Genomic DNA, 12,026 nt, shown 5'->3' with positions numbered 1-12,026 from the left:
CCCGGGTTTTACGTACCTGGAATGACACCCCCGTCCCTCCCCCGGCCGCCTCCCCGGGGGTCTACTTGTCAGAACTGACTTCTGCACACCCTCCCCCACCCTCCATCACCAAGTTGGATTTTACTGTCTCTCCCCCCCCCCTTTCCCACCCCCGCCACACACACACACACGTTTGCTTCCTGTCAGACTGCAATGGAGAGGCACGAGGGAGCGGAGGGGAGGGGGAAGGGGTCCGGAAAGGTAATTCCAGAACGACCCCCCCCACCCCCACCCCCTTTATATTTACAATAACTTGATTAAAACCCACAGAAATGGGGATCATTTCCAACTAGTGGGGGAAGGGGGGGCGGCGGTGGGGGGCTGGGGGGGGGGGGTCGATCATGACTGGCCACAAATGATCCCGGGGGGGGGGGGGGGGGGGGAGTCCAAACTTGCTTAAAATGACCCCGGGGTAAAACCCAGCAGTGAGGGGTGAATGGCGGGAGGGGGTAGTCTGAGAATGTGACACCGGCACATACACACCAGACAGACGTCACTCGCGGAAAGACAGGCTCTGCGGGCAGCAAGGCAGGGTAAAGTGTAACAGCCAACAGCAAGCACAGCACAGCAAATAAAAGCAAAGCAAGCAGCAGCAGCAGCAGCAGCAGCCGCCATGACGGGCACTACTAAACCATCCTTTTGTACAGTTTCTCATCTTGATGTCTGCCGGTGTCGCCGTACCAAAGTCATCGGCTATGTAGATTTGACTTGGGCTTTTTTTTTTCTTTGTGTGTGTGTGTGTGTGTGTGTGTGTGTGTGTGTGTGTGTGTGTGTGTGTGTGTGAGTGTTTGGAAAAAGGGTGTGTGTGTGTGTGTGTGTGTGTGTGTGTGTGTGTGTGTGTGTGTGTGTGTGTGTGTGTGTGTACATGCACATGTATATGTGTGCGTTGCGTGCGTGCATGTGTGTGGATGGGGGAAGATCATCCAAACCTACCAACCACCATCAACAACAAGAACGTGACGTCAGGGCTTTCGCAAATGTCGAAAACAGCGATTTATATTGTTGCTGTTGTTGCTGATTTTCGTTTGTTTAAAAAACAAAACAAAACAGTAATGGATTGAGAAATTTTTTTTAAAAATGTGCTGAATAGTATCACACACACACACACACACACACACACACACACACATATATATATATATATAGCGTGTGTGCATGTGCATGACATGCATGCAGACGTGTGCGTGTGTTTGTGTTTTTTTGTTGGTTTTTTCCTTCTTTCAACATATTTTTTTTCGCGTGTGTTTGTTTAATTTCACAATTGACTGTTTTCAAAGATTTGTTCAAGATAACCTCCACCCCTGTAACACTCATCTGAAATTAAAAAAAATGTCCAGTTCTTTGCTGCCACTGTTGTCAGCAACTTCAGGGCCTCCCTGTCGGAACGGTCATAACAACTCGGAGACAAGTCTTTTACCCTCCTCGAAACTTTCTTTCCCTTTTTAAGAGCCAGGGCTCCCCTTTTGAACACCACTGAGACAGACCTGCCACCCGCACCGTCACACACCCCTAATGAGGCCTCACCCCACACCCACACCCCCGCCAGCCCCACCCCACTTCGAACTGACCGTACGAAACCTTCACCGTGAACCAAGACCCAAACCTTGTTCAACTTGACTTAAAAAAGGCTTTTGCCAAAAGATGAGAAATGGTGACTGCTGCTGGACCTTTGAAAACGAAGTTTAAAATGATAAATGGTGGCGTGAGTGAAACCCAAGACAAAGAGTCCAAGACTGGAAACGTCAAGGTTTTATCTTCATCTTAAAGTACCTTTGATTTTACACCACCTTTCCTCATGTTGAACTTTTGGTTTAAACAATATTTTATTTGGAACACGATGCCACAATGCAACACAGATATCGACTGATGAACAGGACAACAAGAAAATATTATATAAAGTCCTGTTTAACTTTTGCCAAGAGGTCGTTAAGTTCCAACTCCAACTCCTTGATGAGCGCAACGAACCAACGTCTCCAGTTTGATAGAATGGCTATTGTTTTGTCACTGTGCTTTCTGGGACTTTAGGTGTTCTTTACGAGCGAACAGACATGGGATTTGGCCTGCCAGGCCAGTTCTTTGGATGTACTTACTAGTTTAGAAAAAAAAGCGCAAGATATGTGCATTTCTGTTACTGACATGTATACCCATGTGTGTACTGAAACTCACAGCGTTAAGCATTTTTTAAATTTTTTTTATTATGAACAACAGTTATTGTTTTCACAGTTTATGCCCGCTTGTTCAATATTCGGCTTCATCATGCTTATCAAACATCTGTATTTGAAGTTGGTTATTTTTCGTTTTTTTGTGCAGCCCAAAGAAAAGTGTCTATTATATCAGCTTTCAACACACACACACACACACTACACACACACACGGACTCAGTGACTATCCTCACGTACACACACACACACACACACACACACTGGCACACCATGACACACACACACACGCGCGCGCGCGCACTTCCTTTCAAACTGAGTTCTTTTCAAACCTTTTTCACCCTCATACTACATAATCTTTACTATATACACGAGAGCACATCTTTCTGATGTGTGACATATAAGGACTACCCACATAAGATCAGACTCGCTGATAAATACCGGGGTAAAATCTGATAAGGTGCTATCATTATTTGGTATGGAGCACCGACTTTGCCAACAGCTGGCAGGTAGGAAAGTGACTAGACAAGAAGCAGAACAGAAACCTCGGAGCTTGTTACTTACTATCTGCTGGCGAGATCGGCGTTGGGGGCACTGGCAGACGCGCACCAGTTTAAAGCTGGGTACCCACGATACGACGGTCGACTGACGGACAGATTAAGCTCAAAACACAGTTGAGTTTCGTCGTTGTATCATCTATGCTCTCCGTCTGTCCACATAGTGTTCATAGATTAATGGATATGTGTGTTATTATTTATTTATTTATTATTATTATTTTTTAAATCAATTTTTGCGCTTAAATCGACCAGTAAAGACTCTCCCTCTCGCATGTGTCATGTGTGTGTGTGCAGTGTGTGCGTGCGTGCATGCGCGCGCGCGCGCGCGCGTGTGTGTGTGTGTGTGTGTGTGTGTGCGCGCGCGCGCGCGCGAGCTCGTTATACGCGTGCGTGCGTGTGTTGAGACAGGTGAGAAACCGCGGCACTCGAAACTCCTCAACAATTAAGCCGTTTATTATTGAGGCCGGATTAAACTTAGTTTTTGATTTAAAGGTCATGCCCCATCTGTCGCGGGTCTTCCACAACTGAGTTACACAATGAAGTGAGCCTTGTATCGAAAGTTGTCGTTCTATCTGCCGTGCACGTGGGTCGATGCCTTTAGTACTTCTGATCTACAGACAGAAGTCACTGAGACTCCAACGAAAGTTCTGTGACTGTTATCTCCACTGGAGCAAACTGGTGGATTACTCTCAACCCCACCTCTCCATCCATCCATCCAGGGAGGGAGGGAGAGAGAGAGAGAGAGAGAGAGAGAGAGAGAGAGAGATGAGGGGTGGGGTGGGGATAGCGGTGAGAAGATAGAAAAGGTGAATGTCAGAAAGAATAAGTAAGGATCCGACTGTAAACTGTAACATAAATCACTTAGGTCACGTGCTTTTCTTTTACCTGATCCCTGTTAAAGTCATGCATCTCGGTGATGACGCCTGGTGGGAAAAGGGTGGACATTTTTCCCATCTCCCAGGTCAACATATGTGCAGACCTGCCAGTGCCTGAACCACCTTCGTGTGTATACGCACGCAGAAGATCAAATACTCACGTTAGAGATCCTGTCATCTATGTCAGCGTTCGGTGGTATATGGAAACAAGAACATACCCAGCATGCACACCACCGAAAACGGAGTATGGCTGCCTGCATGGCGGGGTAAATAAACAAAACGGTCATACATGTAAAATGTTAAATGTTGCATGTTTGTCTGAGTGTGTATGTGTGCGTGCCTGAAATCTGATTGTATGACACAGGAAACTGACGAATGATGAAGCGCCCAGTGGCAGCTGTCAGTCGGCTCTACCCAGGTAGGCAGCCTGTTGCCACTGAGTGGAAATGACCCCGTGTTTGTAAAGCGCTTAGAGTTTGATCTCTGACCGAGGACAGGCGCTATATAAGTATCCAGTATCCATATCAATCAATCAATCAATCAATGTATGTATACTGATGTATTATTGTCATAATCATGTGATAACTTGAACAAAAAGTGTTGGAACAGATACCGTGGGCGTGACTCAGTGACTCAACTGCTCGCTGTTGTAGTCATGATGATCACCGATAAAACAAGTGTTAAGCCGAGTTGGCCGTACGGCCGGTATTAACAGCCCTGTTCGGACATTAAGCGATTTGAAATAACAAACCTGACGAAATCACAGATTAATATGACAGAACATCAAACCCCTTCCGCCGGGTCCTCAAAGGATGAAATTTCCCCCGTTTTCACAGCCACAACTTCAGTTCAGAATGAAATACTCCCTGGAGCCAGAGGCACGGGAAAAAAAAATCTTAAGAATAGCTGGGGATTCCTCTGTGGTGTGAACGAAATGTGGCCTTTCCTATCACCGATAACTAGGAGCAGTAGGTTTGTGAATAACCAACCCATGATCTGGTCACATTTGAACAGCAGTATGTAGGTGTTCTGCGTAGTTGGCGGTGAAAGGGAAAAATACATACTGTGCACAGGGAAATACTGCATCAGTTCTTTCATAACATTAAGTACACAAATCGTGAACGATCAAACATTTTAGTGGTTACTGAAACGTTTGTACTTCTGTCCCTCCCTTTCCAGATGTAAAAAATTTTGAACAAATTTTTCATGCTCTTTCAAGGGAGCAAATCCCAGCTTTACTCCGACAATTCTTACTGGACACAGTGACCTCCCTTCGACGCCGCTAATTTCTGGAAGGAATGGTCGCTGTGCGAAAAAAAAAACCTCGACCAAAAAGACACACGCACACACTCACATACACGCACGCGAGTGCGCACATTCAATCACACACGCACGCACTAGAGGCACGTATGCACACACACACACACACACCGGCACTGACACACACACACCGGCACTGACACACACACGCACGCGGCATCATTCTCCGCACACCGCGGCTGGGCGGCACTGACGTATCAGTCCACTGCACGGTCAAAACCATGCACAACCATATCTCGAAGGTTCGCGGCATTTTACGCCGGCGTGTAGTCTGTACCACAAACAAAACATAACTTCCTAATACAGACAAACTGATAAACGTTAAAAGTCACACCTAAAATCAGTAGACTATTACCAATAATATTTCCCGATTTGAGCCCTGAAGAATTTGGCTCTTCCGCGGCAGTGTTGTTCCGGTAACTGGCCCACAGTATATATCGGACTGACATCAGCTGTTGGAAAACCAAAGCGTCAAATTGTTGACTCCCTAGTGTTGTTGACCTCATAGATCAGCACAAGCTGGAAAGCCAAGTGGCTGAGAAAGGCTTGTGTTGACTCTCTCTGGCACTGCAGTGCTGTCAGTTTACACAGTCAACACTGACCGTGTCAACACAAGTGACGCGGCGAGTGTACGGGTCAACTGAACACGCCTTTTGTGACAAGTGCAGAGTTTTACTGTGTATATGACGAACAGGTCTTCTTACGGTGCGGAAAAAAAGAACTGCGGATCTCTCATGTGTCATGTGCGTACAGGCCAAAGCACACTGGTGTAATTAGTACTGACACACTCATGCACACACACTGACTCAGTGTCAGTCACACACAAAGAAACACACACTGCAGGCACACACACACACTGAGACACACACTGACTCGGCAGTGACACACACACAAACACACACAGACTCAGACACACACACACACACACGCGCGCACACCGTGACTCAGTCACACACACACACATTGACACACACACAGAGACTCAGTCACACACACACACACACACACACAAACACACACACACAGAGACTCAGTGACACACACACACACACACTCACTGACTTAGTGACACACACACACACACACACACACACAGACTCAGTGACACACTCGGACAGACAGACCGGCAGACAGACAGACAGACATACACACACACACACCACAGCAGGCTATTCCAGTGTCGTTATCATTCTGACTCCAAGTGTCCTCAGGCTAAAAACAGTTTTTCGCGCCCCCCCCCCCCCAAAAAAAAAACTGAATTAATGTGACAGCCGAGAGTGGGAGGTCTTGTGCACGTCGACATCTCTGCCGTGTGAAGCCGGTCAGTTTTACCACAGTTAACAGACCCAGGCGTTTTCAGCCGGTCACTGGGGGAAAATTATTGGGGGGATTGATCTACTGATTCGGAGAAAGTAGCGCGCGCGCGCACTGACACACACTGAAACATTCAGAGGTGTGGTGTGAAAATAACACAGCCAATTATTGTTCATTTACATATTTCTGATTTGGAAAGCTTTGGAGAGAGAGAGAGACAGACAGAAGGACAAAGACAGGCACGCAGCAGACAAAACAGATAGACTGACAGGCACAGAGACACACAGAGATGGCGGGGGATGTACCTTTCTTCTTATATATAGATACCCATATAAACATTCTTTCCCCACTGAACTTGATAGCCTATATATGCCATTTAGAAGACTGCACACAAAATTAGGATAGCCTTTTTTTTTAAAAATAATTATTATTAATAACCGAGTAACTGATAAGAAATCGGACCGGCGAGAAGCCAGTAAAATAAAGAGAACAAATTCCTCTTTTTGTAATCATTGGAGGTTTGGGGAGTGAACACGAGCGGAGAGGGTTCGCGCGCATGTGTGTGTGACTTGTGCACGTGCAAGTGCACGAACAGCCGATTTTAGATTTTTTTTTTTTTTAGTTTCCTCGTTCGTGTTGTTACTTGGCCATTTCATTTTATTTCGTTAATTTCTACTGTTTTCTGTGTATTGTTATGAAAAGATATTTGATTATATAGATTATATAGCTTTTGAAACTGATTTCTATTAATGGTAATTTATCTTGAAATTTATTCTGCACTTACTGCACGAGGGCGCACCCACAGTTTGTCCACCATTGATGTCAGTGGTGGCTGCATAGGCGGGATGCGGGCAGGGTTGCAACATTTTAAGAAAAGAAAATCTTCGTTATCCAAATTCAGGTATTTTTTGTGTCAATACTTCTGTTTTGGTTTTATTTGAATGTTTGATGTGGTGTCAAAAGAATTAATCTAGTTTTAGGGATGATGTTAGGATATTTTGTGGGAGGAAAAGTAAAAACTTTGTCAGTTGAGAGTTGGGAATGAGGACATGTTGAATGTAGAAAAAGGTAATTTTATTGTGTGTTAGTTTTGGGGGCAATTATATATGTTGATTATTTTTGGAATTCACGTCATTTGGGCATTATTTTTAAAACTCTTGGGGGAAAAAGTAAAGAACAAAAACAAATTTTGTTATAATCATGGTACTATTGGTTGAATTTAAGCAGAAATCGAAGTCATGGGAGTTGTTGCCCCTTATCATGCAAACCGTCATTGTTCTGGTATTATATGTTTATAATCAATAACGATATAGAGATATCTTATTAAAACTTTGTTGTTCGTCTTATTTCGTTTATTTAAGAACAGAAAATCTTTACACCATTACATGTTTCATTTGCTTCATTAGATTAAGTGAATTTTAATTTATGACAAATTGGTCGGTAATCAAGGACTTGGAAAACAACTACTCTGAATGGAACATTATCACTTTCTGAAAGAGTAAACAACTCAGTTACTTACGAGTCCTGTATCGTGTGTTACAGGATTACCAGTTGGTTTCCAGTCGTTTTCCAGCCTACCAGATTCGGGGTTTGCGTGACTTTTTCCCAGTTTTCCCCACAGCTAGTCTACCCTGCATGCATCTGCTGTGCATCATTTGTTTTCTTCAGCAACTATACCACACGAGTGCGTTCATTGTGTTGTATGTCCTGCCACGTGTATGCTTCCAGTGTGCCACACTGCCATTAGAGACTAGGAGCTATCTCTTCCTTCTCTTGGGAATCGAGGCTGAAATTAGGCCACAACAGTAGACCCCTGTGGCTGTAGAGTTCCATGGCCATCTTGGATCTTGCCCATGCACATCTAACTTTCATCCCAAATGCAAACAATGGTAATCGACATCAACAAAAGCAGCAAAAATGTGCAGCCTCGACACTTTGTCTCTTCAGTCCCCATGTTTGTGAACTCCAGAGGCGTTATACGATGAACTTGTCACCAGGTAAGATATAATTAGTGTGTTTGGTGTCATATACTGTACCATGTCAAACTGATGCAAACTATGCCTATCGGTTTGCTCTGCTTGGCCAAATTTCGCGCGGCTAACAGTGAAAAGACGAGCCGTCTTGCCCGTCCGCTCTTAGCCAATCAAACGCCTCTAAAAGCTATAAGCGCTGAATCATTCCTTCGGCCAAGGCTCTCCACGCCATCTTGCCAGGTTTTCGCTCTGTCTCGTCTTACGCTGTTTTTGGCTATTAAGCGTTTTTATTTGGCCTTATTTTGCTGCATGCAGCTTGTCTGTATATTATTCTTACATTCTGTGTACTCGTTTCGACTCGGCCCCCTCGATTCGTTCGTTTTTCTCTACCTCTAAATCGATCCTGTCTTTCCTTTCTCTGTTGGGGATCGGATTTTCGCTGGGTGCCTACACGCAGGTACCATGCCTCGTATGCCATCCTACGAAGGCAGGGATCTTGAGGCTGGGATTGAGACTCAGCAAGAGACTCTCCCAGGCCTGGAGCTCATGATTCCTCCCGATACGGACCGCGGCGATGCGTCTTTAGACGCTAATTGCGGAGGCGACGCTCATACCAGTAAAACGGTCATGAAGGGGACCTGGGAGAAAGGGATACGAGCGTCGCATCCCGAGGTGTCCCAGCGCGAGGCAGGGAGAGGGGGGAGTGGCAAGTCCTCTCTTGGCGGTGGGGACTCGCAATTGGGTGCGAACTCCCAAGGGGAGGCCGCCCACTGCCGTTAACCGGGTCCCCACTTGGAGACGGCCCTCAGGGGCCCCAGTGCTGTTCCCCCTCCTCCCTTCTCTGTCCACCTCCTTCTGGGGGGGAGAAAAATTTGGTTCGGGGGGGGGACCTCTACTTTGCCCACCCCAGGCCAAGCCACCCCAGTCTCTCCACAGGAGGGGATTCGGGGCGCGTGGCAACCTGCTCTGCAGGTCTTCCCACTATCCGGCCGGTCTCCCCTGCTGGGGGAGGCCCGCGCATGTCAGGCGGTTCCGGGCAGACCGCTCGTCTTTGGGCGGGTCTGACACCCAAGTCGGACCTGACCTCCCTCCGACTTGGCCAGGTTTTTCCCTTCATGGAGGTCAAGGCGCCAGTGACCCTTGGGGTTGGGGTCACAGGATGGCTGGTGCCCACGGGTGGTTACCCCCATTCTACCCGTACTGGGGCGCACCTATGGTGCATGCTGGGTTGCAGGGAGGACCAGGGACCAACCCCTTGTCCGCTCCCCACCGGACCCAACCCAGCACAGCTCACAGGGTGACACACACAGCCCCGACAAGTGGGATTGACTTCTTGTCGGGCAGGTCGAGCTCCTCGACCAATATTGCCACTCAATCCTCAAATCGGTCCTCTGTCAACCCACAGGTGACCTCCACGGTCACAACGGCTTCCTTGTTTGGACCGACGGCTGCCGAGGGGCCCCGCTCGGCCCGTGGGAGCCTGCAGTTCCCACCTACCCAGGCCTCGGTCCTACAGGGAAATGAGTGGGTGTTTGTCCCCTCACAGCACTCGTGGGTCCCTCTGGCATCCAGGGACGCCCTCTCTGAGAAGGTGTGGCACCCACCATCCCAAGCATGGTTGGACCTACGGTCCACACGCTCCCCACCCGCTTCAGGTGTCAAGGACATAACGGCTGCGGCCATGGTCCCTGCTCGGGATCGTCCCAGCTCATCCCACTGGTCTGACAACAGCTCACAGGACGCCCAAGTGGGTACATCCTACGTGTGTGTTCCTGTTGGATAGGATTTATGTTTTTTCTTGTCATTATTCATAAATTAATGTCAACATACATATAACCCCGTAGATAAAAATGTCACAAAAAGTTGGATTTTTTGTTTTTATTCCGCTGGTCACCCAAGTTCGAATCTCGTAGCTAATTGTCTCGTTATTTTCCTGTGCAACACATTTACTTTAGCGCAGTAAGAAAGTAAATTCAAGTCCCAAAAAGGTAAATTAGCTCTCGTGCACGTTGTCGTTTACTTGCTAGTCACCTCACACACACACACATATATATATATATATTTTTTTTTTCCCAAGCGGAGGTTGGTCTTGGGGGAAGTAACTGTTGTATGAATGTATAAAAATGTTTCATTCATCCAGTTTTTCTTCCCTTATATATATATATATATATATATATATATGTAACGTAACCCACCTGAGGGACAACAGCTTGTGCTGAAGTCACAACGTCCCTCTTATACATACCCCTCTCCTTTAGCTCCATTCAAACACTTTCGTGAATGGAATTTTAGCAAACGCTTTGTGTTGCAGCTGTTTAAGCTGCTCATCTGAACTGTTGAGCTGAGCTGCGTCTGATAGTCGACTGTTCTCCTGCTGTTCCGAAGGTCTGGAGTTCTGAAGTTGCTCCGAGGACCATGTCCCGTCGAACTCCAACTTCAAGTGCCCTTCTCCAGCCGAGTGTGCCGCCTCATCACCTGGATGAGTTGACTGTGTTTTAGGGGCAGAGGGTTGAGAGAGAACATAATGACTCCGCAGGGGCTTGGTTTGTTCTGTTCGTTTCTTCGTTTGTGACTGTGTTTTCGTCTGTAACCTACTCATTATCGTACAGTAGTCGATTTGGGTACGTTAGCTAGGTTTTGGGTAGAAAGTCAAAATCGGAGTGGCTCACAAATGGCGGACTGAACACAATGTGAAAATTTTAATGCAGATATTAAATCCTGAACATAACTTTTCTTATTTGATTAAAATTATTTGAAACTAGATCTGGTGCCAATAGATGGGGACATTTTGTTTCTGTTTCGTCACGTTTTTGTTTTTTTTGTTTGTTTTTGTTTTGTTTTTTAGTACCTTTTGTTAATTGGCATTAGTGCAGTGGAAAAACTGAGGATGCACGGCGCGTTGGGGGTGTTTCGGCTGCAGCTAGAGCCATTTGTTGATATTCTAGGGTCTGGGTATTATTGTGGGCTGTTTAGGTACGTGTTTCAATGAGTTAAAGGGTCAGTGCCCTAACAATTTGTAAAGATGGCCGATCGTCGGGCAGTACACTTTAAAGGGACATACGTCATTGGCTACTAATCGTTGGTTCTTGTTTTTAGGGCAGGATGGTCAATATTGGTGAGTTGGCGTGACTGTGGGTGTTTTCGTCCTCGTAGTGGGAGGGTGTAGGCGTTCAGTTCCAGTCAGTTTGGGTTGTCAAAGTTCAAGATGGCTGCCGTCGATGAGTCAGTTGTCCGGAATTGGCGGGAAATTGTGGGTGGAATTCTTCTCGGAGCTGCGTGGTGCCAGATGCTTTCTCCTCGAAGGTCGAGTGCACACTGCCCAGATTTTGTGGTGCTGCGGGGTGACCAAAACACCAGCGAGTTGTTTACAGCGCCCCTCCTTTGCTAGCGAGAGTAACCGCCCCTTGGTGCTGAACTTCCGGCGTTTGCTAACCATGTTTCACAACAGAGTAAAAGTGGTCGAAGCAAACGTTGCTCAAAACTCTGAATTCAGTACTATTGAACTTGAAGGCAGATAACAGATTTTTGTTAGTAATAATTATATTGTTCTCATCATGGTCAATGATGACTGGGATTGCGTGATGTTTAATGTTTTTGCTTTTGTTATGGATGATTGAAATCATGATGCCCCGTGAAAATAGTGTCTCTGTTCAGTTTCCCCCCCCCCCCCCCCAAAAAAAAAAAAACCCGCCCCTGAAAAAGATGTGTGAGAAGTGTACATGTGACGTACACCCTCTGCGTTCCAAGCTCAAGTGACACGGGTAACAGAAGTCCTCACAAAAAGTACCC

Source organism: Babylonia areolata, chromosome 20 (genome assembly GCF_041734735.1).
Source record: "Babylonia areolata isolate BAREFJ2019XMU chromosome 20, ASM4173473v1, whole genome shotgun sequence".
Taxonomy (NCBI): domain Eukaryota; kingdom Metazoa; phylum Mollusca; class Gastropoda; order Neogastropoda; family Buccinidae; genus Babylonia; species Babylonia areolata.
The sequence above is the reverse complement of the archived record's forward strand: the minus strand, read 5'-3'. Positions refer to the sequence as shown.